This window comes from Artibeus jamaicensis, unplaced genomic scaffold (genome assembly GCF_021234435.1).
Source record: "Artibeus jamaicensis isolate MK-2021 breed Jamaican fruit bat unplaced genomic scaffold, CSHL_Jam_final contig_3126, whole genome shotgun sequence".
Classification (NCBI taxonomy): domain Eukaryota; kingdom Metazoa; phylum Chordata; class Mammalia; order Chiroptera; family Phyllostomidae; genus Artibeus; species Artibeus jamaicensis.
Window position 1 is genome coordinate 6,235,954 of NW_026521723.1, and position 20,898 is coordinate 6,256,851.

Genomic DNA, 20,898 nt, shown 5'->3' on the forward strand with positions numbered 1-20,898 from the left:
ATCTTCACTAAATTCCTTGAGCATCCTTATAACCAGTGTTTTGAACTTTGCTTTTGATAGATTGCTTGTCTCCATTTCTTTAGCTCTTTTTCTAAAGTCTTGATCTGTTCTTTCATTTGGGCCATGTTTCTTTGTCTCCTTATTTTGGCAGCCTCCCTGTGTTTGTTTCTATGTGTTAGAAACAAACTAGTATGACATCCTGCCTTGGTATCATGGCCTACTGTAGTAGGTGTCCTATAGGGCCCAGTGTTACAGCCTCCCCTCTACCCCAAGCTGGATACTCAAGGTGTGCTCTTCATGTTGGCTGAGTCCACCCTCCTCTTGTAGTTGAGCCTTGATTGTTGTTGGCAAGTCAATGGGAGGCATTAACCCAGGCTAGTCAGCTGCAAGGACTGGCTGTGACCATTGACCAACCTCTGCCCTCCATAAGGGATAAGCTGTGCAAGGACAGGGTGGTGGTGTTTTGATGTGGTCTGTAGCTGTCCGCTGGGTGTACTGGCCGAGGTTAGCCCTCGCTTGTGTTCTACCTGGGGCCACCTTCATGAGCTATAAAGCAATCTTAGATGGCTGCTACTTTTGCTGGGTTTGGAGGTTCCCAGACAAAGCCAGGCTGTGAAGCTAGACTGGCTACTGCTAGTGCCAGGCTTGGAGCCACTTAGCAAGAGGTATTAGGGCCTCAGGGCTCACTGAGGTTAGCTGTTGCTTGTTTGAGAGGTAGTAGAAAGTTTTGAAGCATGAGTCAAGATCAACCAACCATTCATATAGACCAACTTGTGTGGGCCTATAAGTTGGAAGGGACAAAGACTCAGGAGATCTCCAGGGCAGGGCAAACAGTGTTAGCCAGGTTGATGAAGTCTCACACATGGCACTCACCTGCTGGCTGTGTGGCTCTGTGTAGGAGGGTTCAGAAAAGGGACAATGGCTGCTGCTTGCCTTTCTGTCAGGATGAAAGCTGTCCCCTAGGTCATGCCTTGATTTCAGATGCCTCATTTCCTCCCTGTATGCTACTGGTGCATGGAGACCAGAGGGGGTAAGTCTGAGTAAGGCTATGTCTGGTCTCTTTAAGAGGAACTGCTTGGAACTCTAGAAGTTTCTTCAACTGACTCAATCCCCACTGTTTTTTTAAAATTAAATGTGGAACTGTCTTTAAAAAAATATTTTTAAAGATTTTTATTTATCTTTAGAGGGGAAATGAAGGAGAGAGAAAGAAGGAGAGAGAAATATCAATGTATGGTTGCCTCCCATGCATCCCCTGCTGGGAACTGGCCTGCAACCCAGGCATTTGCCTTGACTGGGAATCGAACTGCAATCCTTTGGTTCACAGGCCCGAGCTCAATCCACTGAGCTACACCAGCCAGGGCCCCCACTGGTTTTTGCAACCAGAAGTTATGGGGACTTATATTCCTGGTACTTGAACTCTGGTATGGGGATCCTGGTGTGGGGCTGAGACTCCTCGCTCCCAAGCTATCCCTCCTGAATTTTGATCCACCACACGTGGATGTGTGACTAGCCCATTTCGTGTCTGCACTCCTCCTGCCAGTCTGGATGGATGTGGTTTCTCTAATTCTGTAGTTGTCAGACTTCCATTCAGCTCAATTTCTGACAGTACTGCGTGATAGTTGTCCTATGGTATAGTTGTAATTTTGATTTGGTTGTGAGAGGATGTGAGCCATGTTTACCTATGTTACCATTTTGAGCAGAAGTCTCAGCTAGTCTCTCCCTTCCTCTTTTTCTAAAAGAGAGAGAGCGAGCTCAGGCTTTTGTATATGATGAGAGGGAACAACCCCACTTGAAGAAAGAATAACATGCCAAAATAAATGACAGATTATTGACGTGAAAACAATGGAGGATATGTGATTCTTGCAAAGGAGCTCAACATTTCAAGTATGGTGTTAAAATTTCCTGTATTATGACATAGGATATGATAGCAACAATGTGTCAATCTCTTTCTATTTTGAAATTCCATTACATGTTGGAGGATATGTTCAGTCTCAGCTAAAAAGCCCCGGGAGGCTATGTTCTTCAATAAACAACAGGGACTCTAGGAAGAATTGGGAAAGGAACGATGAAACGAGAGGCCATAGAAAAACTGTGACGAACCGTCAGGGACAATATCGTGGTGAGAGCTGAGAACAGGCAACCCCCAAATAATCCCAATGCTATTGTCACAACATAAGCTTTTATCTTTCTACTATAAAAATTATGTAAGATGGTAGGAATGTGAAATTTAAAATACACTTCTTATAATGAAATGCAGTGAGGTCCCCTTATGTTCTGCTAATTTAGTAATATTTGACATCGAGTATCTCTAAAGGAGTCCCAGAGCTGTTTCATGGCCGCAGTCTGCCTTGTGGTTTTTGCAGCACTGTGATTACACACTCCTGCACTGACACCCTTTCAACTAATACGCACTTGAAAATGCTATACAGCACTGAGTGGATGGAAAGTCAAGAAAAGTCAATTATTCAATACTTTTTAAATAGTCTTTATCCCATTCAAGCTCTTCCCTCTTAAATTATGTTGACTTTTTATATAAACGTATGTAAAATCTTTTCAGTGTCTCATCGACTAAAGTATTATTAATTTATACTTGTAGTGAGTCTGGCACCCTGGGATATTGAAGGGTTGTTCAGGAAGCTGCTTCCCTTGAGAGAGTGTCCTGTGTGTTTTAGAATATTTAACATCTCTTGGGCCCTAACCGCCAGGTGCCTGAGATTCCATGTCTCTGTCCCCAGTCATCAGACAAGCAAAAATGTTCCCATGTTTCCCAGATGTACCCTAGGCTATAGTACCTGCCTTGCTGAGAACCTCAACTAAATGTATCGTTTGGGCCCTTTTATGAACAGTATTGTACATTTCAGTTATTTGAACCTATAGAGTGGAGTCTGAACAAAGAGTTTCTGTAATGATTTTCTGGTGCCTGGAGAGGCACCAGGTGTGTTTCCTGTTTCCCATGTTTCCTGGTGGGTTTCATGAAGTGGGTGTTTTCAAGTTGAGTTGAAATGATAAATGTCAGATATTGCAAAGGTGGGTGCAAAAATGCCCTTCAGGACTAGATTGACTGTAAGCAAAGAAGAAAGCTTGGTCAGACACTAATTCTGCTCCTGGTTTGTTGTTGGTTATTCGTCCACAGACCTGGGTTAGGACACAAGAACCAAGAATATACAAGCACGTAATGTACCTTGTGCCAAGAGCACTATTGATACTTCCAAGTCTAATCTTCGTAAAATGTCAGAGGATGTTGCATTCTTCTCATTCAGTGCTCAAATAGTAGGGCAAACAGGGATCCTGAGAAATTATGTAATTTTTCCTACCTCTGTTGAAAAATAGTATCCACTGAAAAGAGGAACAAGGAGAAAATTGGATGTTGCAAATGGAATAGATTGGTTTCCTCATGCTGTTGAATAGTTGTGCAGGTTCATTAGGTGAAAGATATCTATGTTTTGGGGAAAATAGAAAGCTTTTGTGAAATGGTAGGTCCAGGAACTCTGTGTCTTCCAATCCGACCTAAGGTCTTTTGTCCAAGTGGGAAGAATAACCCCTTAGTAGGCACAAAAGGCCAGCCTTTTGATTCAGGTCTAGGTGTAGCTAGACCCCCATTAATTAATTGAGTCCTTTTTTGTGTAATAATTAAAAACTTAAAATTGAAAGATGGCACAAATTCCTCTTAGCTCGGACTAAATATGGAGTAAAATGAGTTACTTTTTAAGAGATTGTGGACAGAAAACCTCCGAGTGCTTATGCACCACGCCTGGCAAGATCTATGTTTAAATCCGTGGGTCTTGTGCTTTAATTCTGGAGTCTCAGAGGCAGTGTACCAGCTCATTAGGGCCAATTGTTAAATTTACAGGAGGTTTGCCATCTGTTTGTTAAATGGTTGATAGTTTGAAATCAGCTGTGAGGGAACATTTACATCACAGAACTCAGCAAACCCTGCAAGATGAGCCCCTATTCCCCCATCCTAGAACCAACTTGTAAACATTTATTAGCATACAGCTGTTTAAAGGTTATTGAATGGTTCCATTATGGTCATTGACAAGTACTGGCGCTCAAAGGATCATGAATGTCTCAGGATATCTTCCTAAGGCTTAAAGTCTTTGGCCATTTGCCAATTACTGAAAAAATTATTTGATCCTTTGTCATAACCCACTTTCAGTTGGGATGAGGAAAGTAACAAAGTTACTTATTTGGGGAAAGATTTCTAGTGCAGATGGTGATGGAAATCAGTTTGTGGATCATTACCATTAAAGCTTTTACTGTTTCCATTTATCTTGATTCTTTACTTCCATTGCCCTCTGCTGACATTGACAAACATTCTAATTGAAAAAATGTTTATACTTATGTCTATGTTCTTCTAAAATGCGTACTGTTCTGCATACATATATTAACTTACAGGGATGGTTTGTCTCACTCTGGGTATTTCTTTCTATAGGGTCTGGCAGAGTGTGGTTGGTAGGTATTAATGTGGGTATAATAATTTATAGTTTTAATTTGAACATTTTACCTAAAGTTTATATGGTTCACGTGAGCATGATATTGACAGAATTACATGCTTATGATTTTGTAATAAAAGATTTTGTAATAAGAAGGGGGTGTTATTTGTGCCAGATCCTATGTTTTATATCTTTTACACTGAGAACTATTTTTGTGGATTTTGAATTTGACTGTGTTATAACCAATTGCCCTCTGGAAAGACTTTACTAGTCACTTCCCCATTAACAATTCTTGAGGATTCCTGTATTTTCACATTCTTGCCAATACTTGGAAATTATCTAGCTTTATTCTTCAGGCTAATAGGTATAAAGTTGTATCTTTTCTTAATTTACATTTCTTTGACTACTAATGAGTTAGAGCATTTTGTTATAAACTGGCTAGCCTGTGTTTTTCTTTTCCATAAATACTGTGTGTATATGTTGGGAACCACCCTGCCTGGTTTCAGAAGCTGTAACTCCCCCGTGTCTAAGGCTGAGTGGAGAGACCTTGGGACCATAAGCCACTAAAGAGACAAAGTTTATCTTCCTGGTAGAGGTGCCACCTCTGCCCCCTTTTACTTCACCCTGCTTGGCCCTGGGCAGATGACTGGTTAGCCAATGATGGGTAAGATTCCTCAAGGGAGGGATGACCTAAGATAGGCATGGTCTTAAAGGGGCCCTCTGGGAAGGATTTGGTGGCTATAGAAAAAGGGGGTGATGGACCCTCACCCCTCAGCTTTGATGTAGCCTGAATCCTCATTCTGGCTACAAGAAGTCTCCTAATCTCTTGGCTGCCTTACTTCCCTGCCTGACTTAAGCCTGAAACAATGACAGAGGGCAGTGCAGCCCTGGGCAAGAAAAGGTGGATTCCCCTGGGCCATCAGGCCTAAGAAAGAATGCATAAAATCCTGTGAAACCTGCTTTGCTAATACCCTCAATTTAAATGATAAGGTTCCAAGCATAGAATGAGCTTGTTTCCCCAAAAGTTTTATGGCCCTTTAGCTATCTGACCCTGACTCAGAATAAGCCCTTATAGTTCTTTGTCTGTTAACTATGTTTGATCATTACTGCCTGACAATGACTGATGAGCTTTACCTGTATTCCTATGCAAACTGAACCCAGTAAAAGCCCACTGAGGAATAGGCTCCGGGCCCTTCTCCTTATAGAGATTAGCCACCTTTCCTCCCTAAGCAGATCATGTCTTGGTAGACTTATTCTCATCTGTGGCAGATTGGGGGGCCCTGTAGGCTGGGGCCCTACACTTTGCACAGACTTTTTCCCCCCATGTAGTTCCTATCTCCGTATTGTACACTCCAGATGTGTTTTTACTTAAGTACATGTCCTGAAAACTTCTTTGGAGGAATCTATTTAAATAACTTGAATATCCAGGCCCTAAACTTAGGAGCCCATAACTTCATATCTTTTGGTGATATTGAATAGTAGGCCAAGAAGAAAACTGTGCCTATTACCTTGCCCTCCATCCTCCCTATTGGTTCTTTTATCAGTCAAGATAGATTAGATTGTGTTGCAGTGTAAACATCCCCCATATCTCTGAAGCTTAAAAACAGGCAGCATGCCTGAGTGAGAAATGAACATGTCAACTGTGGATCAGCGGAGCAGTTCTGCTTGTCACGGTCGCTCAGGGACTGATGGATCAGCCACCACGTTGAGCAAAGCTGGTTGCTAAGACAAAAGAAAGAGCAAATTCTGGAGGGTCTAGCACTATCCAATGCTTGGCTTGGGAGTGACCCCTGTTGTCCACAACTCATTGGTTAGGAGTGGTTGTGAGGTCTTACCCATTTCCAAGGGGTCCAGGAAGTAAAATCCTGTCATTGTACAAGAAAGAGAGATGCAAGTAGCAGCAAAAATCACTAATATCTGCCTTTCTGCCCACCAAATACGCAGGTCATCACTTTTTTTCCCCTATAGCTCAAACACATTGACCTTCCTTGGTAGATACAACCCAAAAGTCACCTCCAGATGATAGGGGACTTAAGAGTTGGAAATTTTTAATTTAAGTGATAGCTAGTAAGCTTAGTAATCAATGCATGTAAAAGCTTTTGTTCCAGGAACTGAAGGTATGACCTCGGAGACCATAAGTAGTTCTACCTTTGTTCTTTAGGAGGACTGCAAGCAATTCAAGATGATATCTGAGCCATTGTACTCCAGGGTGAGGTGACCACTGCCCAGGACACAGCTAATGACCACAGCCTGAGGCACAGCTTAAGACCACCACCCAGAGCAAGAATGCTGAAGTTGTTTTGTTTTGTTTTTTTAAGATTTTTATTTATTTATCTTTAGAGGGGAAGGGAAGGAGAGAGGGAGAGAAATATCAATGTATGGTTGCCTCTCGTGCGTCCCCTGATGGGAACTGGCCTGCAACCCAGGCATGTGCCCTGACTGGGAATTGAACTGTGATCCTTTGGTTCGCAGGCCCACGCTCAATCCACTGAGCTACACTAGCCAGGGCTGAAGTTGTTTTTTAATCCAATTAACTTTTCCCTGAATTTCAAAACCCCCTCACCACAGCCTGTTTATTCCCTGCTATAAATACCTTGGCCTGGAAAGAAAAGACAAGATGGTCTATTAGGGTATGAAACTGCCATCTTCTCAGCTCTCTGGCCATTTGAATAACTCGCCCATAAGATTCAATCCTTGTCTCTGTTTATTGGGTTTGGGAATGACAGGCAGCCTGAACTCCAGTGTCTTTTCTGGTGTGCCAGGGAGTGCAACAAACTCAAATGCCAGCATCTCGTGAGTGGTAAATAGAATTCTTTATATCAGGTCCAGGTGTGATTCTTCATTACCTGAAACCTGTGAATGAAGATGACAGATTGTTAGTTTCTCACATATCCAATGTACATAGTGGAATAAGGAAAGGATAACTGAGATAAACAATGTTCTGATTGGGAAAGAATGAGACACTTGGAATCAACAGCAATTTTAAAACCACCCTGGGAATGTGAGGTGAGGGTCTTTTATTCTGTGGGTACAGGATATTCCTAAATCAGACTCAGTTCTACTTCTTGGGAAGGACTTGGCCTTCCAAGTCTATCACTTTCCAAGATCCTTCACATCAGCCTTGGGATGATTTTTCTTTCTCCCTTATCTTCCCAAATAGGGAGAGTTTTGGAGAATACATCCTCCTTAGGTCTTAAGAACATTTCTAAGCTTGTTCTTGAGGGCCCACAGATTGTTTTAAGTTTCAAAAAATCACCAAATTTTGGCCTAGTCTTGTGGTTCTTTGGACTACACCTACACATTGGGTTCTCATCTGTTTGGTTAAACTTAGCTGGGCTAAGTTTATTTAAGTTCCCAGCTTGAACCTGTGAGGATTTGGTGGGAGAGTCGTAGCCTTTATCTCTTTTTACTGAGCCATTTTTTTCCTCTTAAAATGATGGAGTAGGGGTATCCAACCTTTTGGAGTCTCTGAGCTGCACTGGAAGAAGATTTATCTTGGCCACACATTAAATACATTGCAACATGTAATTAAAGAAAAATCTCACGATGTTTTAATACGATTTTGTGTTGGGCTGCATTCATAGTCAATGCATGCAGCCCACAGGCCACGGGTTGGACACCCCCGATTAGTGGGTACTATAACCTTAACTGCAATAGATCTGTGCTGTGAGATAACTAAAACTACTCAGAATTTTTAAGTTATAACCATGCGTTTGGTTTGGTTCTTGCCATAAGGCTGAATTCTAATACAACCTTTTTTTGTTTGTTTGTTAAAAAGTATATCCATGTTTATCTTTTACCATTTGAGGGAAAGAAGCAGTGACTCTCTCAACCTTGCATGTCTTAGACTTTCTGAATTTTTTCTCTTCCCTTTCATTCTTGCCTGCACACCATTCAGCTCTTTGCTGACTTGATCTGTTTCTTTTTGTTGACAAATATAGCCAATGGTAATTGAAATTCTCTTTTCACCCTCTTCTCTCAGAAATGCAAGTGTATAAGTGTACACATTTTATACCTTCCAAAGTGTCACAGATTACAGTTTTACCAAATGTTTCACCACTGTTTAACATGCATTGTTATTCTTCCAGCCTGCAAAATTTTCCTGCCACCTAATCCCTAAACCAAGTAACCTGAGAATTTTGTTATGGTGACACCTCCTTTTCTAAGCACTTATATGTGTAATGATCCAGGTATTCTTCTCTCTAAAATGAGTAATTAATGTAACTGGTAACTGTGAGCTCCTGCTGCTTACTGGACTATATTCCCCTGTGTTACTCAGAAGGAGAAGACAGTTAATTGGTTCATTTTCTCTTAAGGTCTAATATTTCTAAGTCAGTTACCATGTTAAAGTACCATTAAGTGAATACGGAAAATTAAAACAGCATCTAAAACTGATATATTGAATATCTCTCTTCCCCTTTGCTATAATTGCAGCCATCCTGAGGACATACGTACTTCACATGGTTTGCCTTCTTGCCTGACCCTTTCACATTTGTATAAAGAACAAGTTGGTAATACTCTGTCTTTTATCAACATAGGCTTGCAAGATCAGAAATTTTTAAGCAATTGGGAAGGGCTTGGACTTGCAGTCAGAATCTTTGGGGGTTTGCCTTTTCAAGGGATCCTTGAGTAATTTTAGACATCAATGTATTGGAGCACATATTCTGAGGAAGTAGAAGTATGTACAGTGCTCCTGTGCCCTGGGGGCTGGGACAGCAGCAGACTCTTCCATAAAGTTTGAGGGAGCTGATGTCAGTTTCATATTTAGAGTTTGTCAAACAAAAGGATTCAGTGAATAAAGATAGTAAAGACATCTGGATAGGTTAGGGAGGGTGAAGATGAGCCCAAGTTAACCACACCACTGATTTGGCATCAAGAAGACTCCAGCTCCTTGTAAACCCACCTGACTATTGGGTACCAGAGAACAAACTTCATAGGATTGGCAGGTAGAGGGAGGAGACAGCATCAGAGAAATGCAGGCCAACATTTGAGATCCATGTGTAGAGCAGGGTTGACAAGCTTCTCCTTTACAGGACCAGATAGTAAATATTTAGGCTTTGCAGTCCATGTATGATTTCTATCATGTTTTTAAAAAATATCGTTTTTCTCCAACACTTCCTCCTCTTTTTTCCCCGTGTCCTCCTCCTACTTCTACTTCTCCTCTTCCCCCACCTTCTTTTACAACCCTTTAAACATGTAAAACCGTTCTTAGTTCATGGATCATATAAAACCAGGCTACAAACTACACAGGGTAAGGAAAAAGTAGGTTTACAGTTGTTTGTATGGAAAACAATACACTAATTAAAAACTAATAAAATAAACTTTTGTGTACTCGCAAGTGTAAACCGACATTTGCCCCACCCCATATTCACCTGTGAGGCAGCATTTGGAGATACTTAACCCATTCTGTCATTCATGGTTCTGGTCTGTATCGCCTTACAGTGTTTTCAGCAATATGTTAATTATAAATGAGGCATGAACTGGGCATATCCTCTCTTATTCTAGAAAAGTTTTTCCATTAATATTTAGTGTCAGAGGCAATCTGTCCCAACTGTAATAAATTGTATCATGAAGCAGTTGGGCGAGGTCCATTGGAAGATATTTGATGGCACCAGGCATCCCTCATGGATTTGATGGGAGGATTCCTGATTAATTTTAGAACTTGCTGATTTCCATTTTGCCCTAAATTTGGGGGCAAATTTTATGCTTTTATTTTTGACTACTACAACTTCTCTGGATTTTTCCTTTCTGTTACATAAGAAGGTATTTGTGTTTTAACTTCATTCAAAGAATCTGTTTAGTATGGTGATTTGTTGTTGCTACCTCTTTTATTTTTATTTTTATTTAGTTACTTTTCAAGTACATTTTTTTTTAATCTATTTCTCCCATCCCACCCCACCCCCCGCCCGGTCTCCCCCCTCCCTCCCATTCCCCCCCCCCCCCCGAGTCCTCATCTCTGTGTCTTTCATACTTGTTCCTCAAAATCCCTCCCCCCTTTTCCCCTTAAGTTCCCTTCCCTCTCCCCTCTGGTCGCTGCCCACTTGTTCTCTATTTCAGTGTCTTTGTTTTTATTCTGTTTGCTTGTTTGTTTTATTCTTTAGCTTCCTGTCAAAGGTGAGATCATATGGTATTTGTCCTTCAAGGTTTAATCTCCAAAATATACAAAACACTTACACGACTCCACTCTAGGAAGACACCGAACCCAATTAAAAAATGGGAAAAGGACCTGAACAGACACTTCTCTAAAGAGAACATACAGAATATCCAGAGACACATGAAGAGATGCTCAATATCGTTAGCTATCAGAGAGATGCAAATTAAAACCACAATGAGATACCACTTTACACCAGTCAGGATGGCTATAATAGACAAAGCAACAAACAACAAATGTTGGAGAGGGTGTAGGGAAAAGGGGACCTTAGTTCACTGTTGGTGGGATTGTAGACTGGTACAACCAATTATGGAAAACAGTATGGAATTTTCTCAGAAAAATAAAAATTGACCTGCCTTTTGACCCAGCAATTCCACTGCTAGGATTATACCCCAAGAATCCTAAAATACCTCTTTTATTATATATAGACCTCTATCTTGATGACAGCAACTTTTCTGGTGTGAAGTCTTTGTGTTTCTATAATGTTTCGAAGTCCCAAATTAATGAGCTATTAATGAACTCCAAAAACATATCAGTGATCAGGTGTGTGTATGTTTATCATTATGTTTATTGGTAAGTTAACATGTTCTTCGTGGGACCAAAACTTCAACCACCGAAGCTGGTTTGGCTTCTGATAAGAGGATGGGTTCTGTTAGAGAATCTGGAGTAATTATTGTATGTCCATTTTGGTATTATTTTCACTTTTAAATAAAAGCCACCAATAACAGGAGACTCGGGATATGGTATGGACATGTGCAAAATATCTGTTCTTGTACAGACACTTCTCAAAGTATATAAATGTAGTAAAAGAATGATGACATTTTCTTTCATTAGGTAAGGGCAATCAAAAGTTGCTGGTGTAAAGATGTTAAATCAGTAGGTAAGGATATGAAGAGAAAATTAAAATCTTTCATAATTAGTTCAGCTTCAACAGAAAATAGTTAAATGTCTTTAGTTAGCAATAGAAACTACTGGATATGGTACCATCAGATGTAAAAATGATTGCTTTGCATGATGGTGGTCTAGGTAAATACAGCTTGTCTCTTCATATAACCACATCAAAATTGCAACTAAATTATAGAACAACCATCACTCAGAACCAGCAGAAATCAAGTTGAATGGAAGTTTGATAACTATGAAATTTTTTAAAACACCCATCCACACTGGTAGGAGGGTGGAGACATAGAATGGGCTTGTCCCACATTCATATATGGGGGATAAAAGTTCAGGAAGGTTATCTCAGAAATGAGGAGTCCCGCCCAACACCAAACCCCCCTGGCCCAGGGTTCCAGTGCCAAGAAAATAAGTCCTCATAACTTCTGGCTGCAAAAACCAGTAGGAAATTAGCTAATAAAAGAAACTTCTAGAGTCTCAAGCAGTTCCCTTAACTCACACACAAACTTATTTGGAACATAAACAAAAAAACAACCAATCAGAACAAGACTCTGGCTAGTATGGTTCAATGGATTGAGCACCAGACTGCAAACCAAAGGGTTGCCAGTTCAATTCCCGGTCAAAGGACATGCCTGGGTTGTGGGCCAGATCCCAGAAGGGGTGCTTGAGAGGCAACCGCTCATTGGTGTTTCTCTGCCTCTCTTTTTCCCTTCCTTCCACTCTCTAAAAATAATAAATAAAATCTTAAACAAGAAAACAAGTAAAAGGAATCCCTCTCCCCCCCATAAAAAACGAGAATATTATAAGTAGCCTCTGGGATAACTTCAAGCATTCCTTGCATGATAGGGGTGCCAGAGGAGAAGAGAAAGAAGAAGACATTGGAAATCTATTTGAAAAAAATAATAAAAGAAAACTTTCCTAATTTGGTGAAGGAAATAGACAAGCAAGTCCAGGAAGCACAGAGAGTCCCAAACAAGATGGATGCAAAGAGGCCCACTCCAAGACACATCATAATTAAAATGCCAAAGGTTAAAGATAAAGAAATAATCCTAAAAGCAGCCAGAGAAAAGCTGTTAGTTACATACAGGGGAGTTCCCATAAGAATGTCAGCTGATTTTTGAAAAGAAACTTTGCAGGCTAAAAGGGATTGGCAAGAAGTATTTAAGGTCATGAGAAGCAGAAACCTATTGCCAAGATTGCTCTACCCAGCAAAATTATCATTTAGAATTGATGGGCAGATAAAGATCTTTCCAGACAGGATAAAACTAAAGGAGTTCATCATCACAAAACCATTATTATATGAAATGCTAAAGGGACTTATTTTAAAAAGAATATCAAAACTATAAACAATAAAATGGCAATAAATATATACCAATCAACACTTGAATCTAAAAAGTAAATGCAGCATACAAGAAGTACAGAAACAGAACCATGGATACATAGTGTTTTGATGGTTGCCATAGAGGAGGATTATGTAGGGGAATGGGTAATGAGGTGATGGGATTAAGAAGTATGAAGTGAATGTACAGAATAGCCATGGAGATGTAAATACAGTATAGGAAATGGAGTAGCCAAAGAACTTATACACATGACCCATGTTCATGAACAATGGTGTGGGGGTTGCCTGAGGGAATAGGGGGTATTGAGTAAAGGGGGGCAAGCGGGGAAAATTGGGACAACTGTATTAGCATAATCAATAACATAGTTAAAAATAAAATAAAGAATTGTATTAGTTCAGGATATCTGGAAAACATGTCAAGAAGTTAGATTGCAAGAGCTTTATTGAAAGCAATAAGCTTGTGAAATATCAAAGTAAGAGTGAGAGGAGTGGTCAGGTTGTCAGACCATTATGTAGGTCTGGTACTGCTACAAAAAAGAGAAAAAAGGAGAATTGAGAAAGAAACACCTCAGACTGAGGTAAAACTCAGAGAAAGTCATTTGGTCAACCCATTAAGGGAGCTCCACAGCAAAGATTGTCTTTGAGGAAGTCCCATGTTGGGACAAATGGCCAGGAGCTTATACCAGAGTGACTAGGCACAGTCTGCCTGGGAGATTGTGTTCTTTCACACTTGCAGAACTCGAAAGCCCAAGTCTTTGGAGGTTGTCCAGTAACTACATTCCCTGTGGCAGGCTTTCTCTTTGTACAGGAGGTCCTAATGGAACATTCATTGTGGTCCCAGCCCACACTTGCCCTATTCATTCATTCTCACAAATTCAGCAAGCCACTCCCTCAAGGATTCCCATTGGCCTATCCTCCTGAGTGGGGACTCAGAGGAAGATGTTGGTGGGAATAACCTTAGCTTTGTCCCTGTAGTTGGTCCTAGGGTTGTAATTGATAGGACTACTAGCTGGCTGTCCATATCTTCTTGGACCGTGTTATGACAGAGGGCTAGAGAATTGGTTGTCCTCAAGGCACGATTGTAAAGGATTTTTGTCTGTTCCACGTGAATGCAGGTTTCCTGATCCTCATTCCTGATTGGGACAGAAAGCATTTGTTAAATCCATGGTTGCATACCATGTACTTGAGGCCTTATTCATCTGCTCTAGCGATGCTACCATATTCAGCACAGTCGCTGTGACAGAGGCCACTAGTTGGTTGAGCTTGCAGTGGTCTGCTTTCATTCTTTAGGATCCTTAGGATCTGAGTGGCAAATTAAATGGAGATGTGATAGGGACCACCATCCTTGTATCTTATTTGGAATGTGATATTTTATATATACTATCATATCTGGAGTGAGGATATTTCAGAAACTTCCACTTGGTCTTCCTGACTATGGTAGCCCTTACTAATAGGAGGAGGACCCAGTGTTAGGGTTGTCCTAACTGGCAAGTACGTTAGTCCTAATTAAACATTTGAGGACTAGGAAAATGATTACTATGTCATTTTGTAGACCAGATGGATATGCTATAAATCAGCGGAATCCATTCATTACCTGGTCTTTGCATGCTCAACTCTAACAGTGGAGCCTTGATTCTGTTCTGTGGGTATCCATGTCAATAAAGAACCTATGTGTGGAAGTCCCTGATATGTCCGTGTTCCCCTTCTATGTAAATGGGCATCAGTCTTGTTGGGAAAGGACTAATGGAATCATGGTAGATACTTGCCATGACTTTGTAAAGTTTCTTCCTCTTTACAGGGCCCCACCTCTTCTTTAGGCAGTGCATTTCAGGTCTTAAAACTGTTGAAGTGCAAGAACTAAGTAAAATATGTGTTAAACGAGAAACCACCTTCACCCTCCTGCCCTTCCATTCTTGCTTTTTGTTTATGTGTATTAAGCAGTGCTCTCACAAACCGATAGTCTGTTTTGTTTCTAGATAGGCTGCAACTCCCTGAAGCCTAAGCCTGGCTGCTCCTCCAAACTTGCTGGTGGTTAGGTAATTTTAGCCCTCTGGTTTATGGCATTTAAGCATGACAACCTGTCCTCTGTTGTCCCCCATTAATCCCATTGCTGTTAGGAGACAAAGAGTATAAGGAGACACAGCCTTTTGTACTCTTCCTAGCCCTGGTCTGATGAGAAGAGCAATCACTGAACTCCTTCGAGATGCTGGAACCCCTCTCTGCAGCGTGTTCCTAACGACTCTGTTGAACACAGTATTTTGTGGGCCCTCCTGTGGAATATAATGCTGTGGCAGCTATTCTGGCCTCATATATCCATTCCAGCAAGCCCACATCTCTTTTAATCTCTTTTTCTCTTTTAGTCCCTTTATCCAGTGTCTTGCCAACTCAGGAATTTACTTTTATTTTTCTAAGTGTGGATCATCACTCCCCTAGGTTTTAAGAACCATCCTAGCAGTGCATTTACTCCAGTCCTAGGGTCCTTGCCATATCCCATTAAGTGTGCCAGGTCAATAAACCTTTATTTATCCAGTCTGGGGCTCTTGCTTAAACATCCTCATAATCTGTTATGATGTAGACTCCCCTTGTTTCTGCCAGTATAAGCTAGCTAATTCTTGTAGCTCCTTTGGGATCTAAACTCTATCTTCTCTTAACAAGCCTGGCATAATCCCAGCTGGCTTACACTGGGAATTAACTCTATTAATCAGTCTGAGAACCAAGAGACAAAAAGGGGACATTTCTTGATGTGGACTCCTGATATCCTGTGAAGAGGAGCTCTTCAAAGTATCTTCCTGTGTGAGGTCACTGTTACCCTGAATAGGGAGGCTGACACCTTTCTGGGCTCTGGTTCAGGCTGTCAACAGGGCCACAGTCCTCAGGAACAAGCATCCAGACACACTTCTGCCATGCTTCCCCAAACACAGCTGTGTCCTTAGCATAGCAGACCCTGTCCTCGATGGGCTTTCAATAGTCTTTGAACCTTTCAAACCATAGCTATCAGGTTTGCAGTTTTCCCTCATTTGTATTTGCTCTCCATCCAAAGACCATAAAGGAGTCTTTGTAAGCTCCTACATGGGCCCTCAGTTCTCATACTTGGTTTGAAACCTAACCAACCTACAGTGCCTCATTTCCCCTCTATAGTTCCTAATAGAACTTAGAAATAACCAGTCAAATCTCTTTTTCTTGTATATGTTCTTACTGTTGTTTTTTTTTAAGTGCCTGAATTGTTCCAGTGGCAAGAGTATCCCTCCACTGGAATGTTTTTCTTGTCCTAACCAGTGAAATTTTTAGCGTTGGAGCCTCCCACTTGTGCCAGGGAGGAGCATTGCCTCACATACCAGTTATGCTATCATCCTCCTTACTACCCATCTGGTGCCTGAACCAGTCTCTAAACCTCATTTTACAGCCTGCTTTCTTGCACCACAGAAGCTATCAATTGTGCAAAGTGTGTCTTGCAGGAAGCAGTCATCAAGATAGGAGTTTTATTGCTGGTCATGCCTGTGAAATAAAAAGTGGAAAGTAAGCAAAAATAATGAAAGCCTTTTAGAATATGATGCAGGTCTGATGTTTATGAAATAAGGCAGGTAAAGAAGGGGACTTGGATAGGAAGAGCATGAGACTGAGGCACAGCTTGGAGACATGAGGTGAGCCCGACGGAGCTCCAGAGCAGAGATCACCTATCACGGGAGGCTTACATTGGCCAGAAGTAACCACACTCTAGGCTCCCTAGTTTTCTAAGTCATTGGCTAGGAGCTATGTGCAGAGGGTTGTCTTTGGCTCAAACACAGTGACATCCTAAAGATGCTACAGCTAGAGGCCGTCTGTAGACTACACCCTTCATTTCAGGTTCTCCCCTGGGAGGAGATCTGAGCACTGCACTTTTGTGTTCTTAGGCTGCCAAGTTAGGTATGGGCTAGAGGTCAGGCATCACTTTTTACTTTTCAGACCCTTTATCTAGGATCATTTCTTTTCTGTTCAAATAACATTCATTAGAATTTACCAAAAATGTAATCTCCCTTTTCTCGAGAATGCCTATAGGTATAGAATACTTATACCTTTTCTCCCCACTTTAAATATATCATTTCACTGTCTTCTACCTTATATAATACTTTTAGGAGTTCAACTTTTACTGTAATTGCCTTTATTTTTAGATTGTGTTTCATTTCTCTCCAACTATTTTTATTACCTATCTTCATCATTTATAATATGTCATGTGGTTTTATTTTTACTTTTACTGCTTTGGACTTCTTGGGACTCTTGGCATTTTAATAATTATCAGCCACTGTCTATTTGTTCCTTAGGTTCTCAAATCTTTCTGGAACTCCAGCTAAGCATATGTTAGATTTTTCATTCTATTCTCTTCATCTCTTGATTTATCTTTTATATTTATATATCATCCTTCTAGGATGCATTTTTGGACATTGTCTTCAAATTACACATCCATTGTAGATAAAGCAAAATGAAATTAATTAGCTTTTAAACTTATACTATAAATTTTACATTTTATGTACTGTATTCTTCTTTCTACATATTCTATTTTTAAACCTGTTGGTTATGTCTTAAATCTGTTGGTTCTCATTTTTTAAATCTCTTGTTCCCAGGTCATCCTCAAGGATCTCATTCCTTTAAACATATTTTTAAATTCTGATTGGTAATTTGAGACTGGAAATGTTTGTAGGCCTACTTGTATTCTGTTTTCATTATTAGTTTGTGACTTGTATTTTGTTATACATATGTATGGAGTTACTCAATTTCCTTGGAGTTTTATCTATGGGAATTCTTAGAGTTCTGAGTTGTTGTTCAGTTTCTTAGAGAGGATTAGTATTTTCTTTTCTCTGTGTCTTGGAGGTATGTCTAATCCAGGACGACTGCAAATTAAATTCTGTGTTTGGCGTTTCTTTAGATCATGTAGGTAATTTGAGTGTAAACAGTAAACTTGAAGACTAAGCTATGTTAATGTTTTTAGTGAAGAATTTGTTTTCTTTTCCCTTCACTAAGAATCCTTGCTATTATCTTTTGTGGCAATGTTCTTTCCTTTTTTTTCTCCTGTATTTGTATTCTGAAGGAGTCAAAATATTATGTAGGGATATCCTATTGAGCCATAAGATTTCATTCTTATTCTCACATTAGCTCACAAAGAAGAAGCTCATGAGTCTCCAAGGTTCCGTAGAATTTCCAGGGCAAGAGAATGATTTGGGACCTGTCTTACCCATTCCTGGCTTTAAATAATTTGGGGAATCATTCATATTTCTTAATTTTGTACTAGCCTATTTATACTTTATAAAAGATGTTTTTATATTTCTATTTGTTCTCTAAGATTCAGTTGGGAAGCATTGTTTTGTATATTTAATCTACCATACTCTAAAAATATAAATACTCGTAGCTCTTTATCTGTCATGTTTTTCATGGAATCTGCAGTTTTTTTCCTGGAAAAATAAAATTGCCTATTTTGGTAACTAGATACTTTAAATAAAATCAATTTTCAATAAAAATCTAACCTACCCAAAAGTACTCCTGGGAGAGAAGCTCCCTATAGAGGGAAGGAAAAAGTTAACATAGTTCAAGAAGAAGAATCTGTTGGTCACCAAAGGATTTTTGTTTTTTGAAGTTCACTTGTTGCTTGCCTTTGTTTTCTAATACGATCTTGATGTTACCAAAATCTTTACCCCTTTCTGGTTTACTCATGCTTTGTTCTGCTTCTAGAATGTCTCATCCACCTTCTTCCATCTGCTGCTTTCTATTCCCCCATAGTCAAAATTCCGTGTTGTTTTTAATGTTCTTGTGTTTGGGCAGTATTCAGTCCATTAGGAAGTGAAAACATACATTTCTAAGCATTCCATTTACATTAGTCCCATGAAAGCTGCTGAAGAACTAAAAATTTTCTATTGACCCCCTACAAGACCTTAGCCCCAAATGTTCACCCCTCTCACTAAACCCAATGATCCCATCAATGGTTGCTGAACCATGGCCCTAATCTTGTCCCTGTATCCTGTCCTGTGCTTAACCTCATTTTCCCCATACCATTCAAGAATTTGGACAATGAAATCTGATCTTCCTTAATACAGCCTATAAATTCTATGAGTGTCTCATTCACCTTAGAACATTCAACTTGATCACTCATTATTACTCGTTATTGCAACCTTTTCAATAGTACTTGAGCTAACTCCTTTTGTTTGTTTGTTTTTCCATTTTCATACTCTTTTCACCCAATAACTGCTTTTTAGTTACCAGCCAATGAGTAGCCCGGGTGCTAGGGCGACAAAATTAAATAAATCTGACCCCTGTCTTCAAAGAGGCCTTTAGAGAAGTAAATGGTTCTGTCATTTGAGACATTCTTCACATCCCTTGGTAACTGAAGAAATATAATCTAAGTTTGGGTGAACTTGGCCTGTACAGATGAATAAGAGGAGAGAATACAGGGTACATCTGACGCATGTAGAGATGTAAAGCATATGTTTCTGGGTATGGGAGTTCGTGCTACAATAAGCAGAGACAAAATACATTCCCACAGAGGAAGTGTTCTTCACATAACTTAGGCTGTTTTTAAGGAATCTTATTCTTTGACTCCCTTCCAAAGTAAAGAAGGGGATTCTGACAAATTTACCATTATGAATAGTAAAGAAAAGTGGGTATGTTAAAGTTAGGTGGAATTATTTACTGTGTTTAAGGAAATCTAAATATTTTAAATAGACCACTGGAATGGCAATCAAATCACCATATCAGAGGGTCCCCAAAATGCATAAAAGAATCTTTTCCTTCAGGTTTCTTTGACTTGTTAGTATATAGAAGCAGAAACAACTTCAGGGTTGTGATTGTAAACCTTACATTGCCTCCAGATCTAAACCTTTGAACTATTTCATAATTCAAAGAATCTATTAGTATGTACTCCATTATTATAGAGGTCTAAAGTTCATTAAAATTAGTGTCCTTCACCCAATAAGTTACATGGCTTTGGAGTGTTATAATTTAGATTTGCTTATGCATAACACTCATCTGAGAATTCAACATAAGACTCTATATCTGTATATCACACTAGCTATGTACCTATATTGCTGTTTTATAGTAAAGGAAAGCCAACTTTGTGACTTCTAGAATGGAGTCCCAAGTTTCACCCTTATTGTGGCTGTAATTCCATTATACCAGTGATTAGCGATTTTCAACCTTTTTTCATCTCGTGGCACATATAAACTAATTACTAAAATTCTGCATACCAGAAATATATATATTTTTTGCCAATCTGACAAAAAATTGGTATAATTTTCATTTATGTACATTAATGGCTATAATGTCTGCTTTCATTTTAAATAATTTATTTAACAATCTAAGAAAAAAGTCAGTGCCTCTGACTTAATAGTTGGGTGTTACAAGTTTCAAAAATTCTTGCGGCACCAGTGTGCAGTGGCACATGGGTTGGAAATTGCTGCCTTACACAGTAGTCGTTGATTCTGTTGGAAACTGCCTTGATGTTTCTTCTGCTGGCCTCACTCTAATTCTCCTTCACCCTGTTATAAAACAGTGAGGACCTGGGAAAAAAGACAGAGCAAGATTGGTGATAGTGGGGGAATGTTATTGCATTATTGCAGTAGTATGCCCCCCCTTTCTTGGTTAAAGGTGAGGGTATATTCAGAAGAAAGTATTTGCACATGTAAACCACTTGGTTCCTATGAGAGCAATGTCAAGTGTCATCCCCATCCTGTTGCTGAGAAAATGGTCATGTTGCTGAGGATTGGCTCAAAAACACACTGTAAAGTCAGAGTAGCTTAGGAGGGAGTAGCCATTTACGTGTCAATACTATGTACTCACAGCTTTGCTAAGGAAATCACTGCACAGAACAAAATCGCCAACTTCAAGGGGAAAGTTAGGAATAATCCTAATAGTACTGAGAGGGTATGAGTGTCCTTGGAACTAAGTGAATTAGAGGAAGTCTTGTAATATTAACATGAAAGACCAGGTGATTAATTTATTGTTTCATTGCAAACAGGGGTAATCTGATATTTCAGTATCTACCGTGAATCAGTTACTTTACATGTGTTCTTCTTAAATCTTCTACACAACCCTCCTAGGTAAATGTTTTCCATATTTCA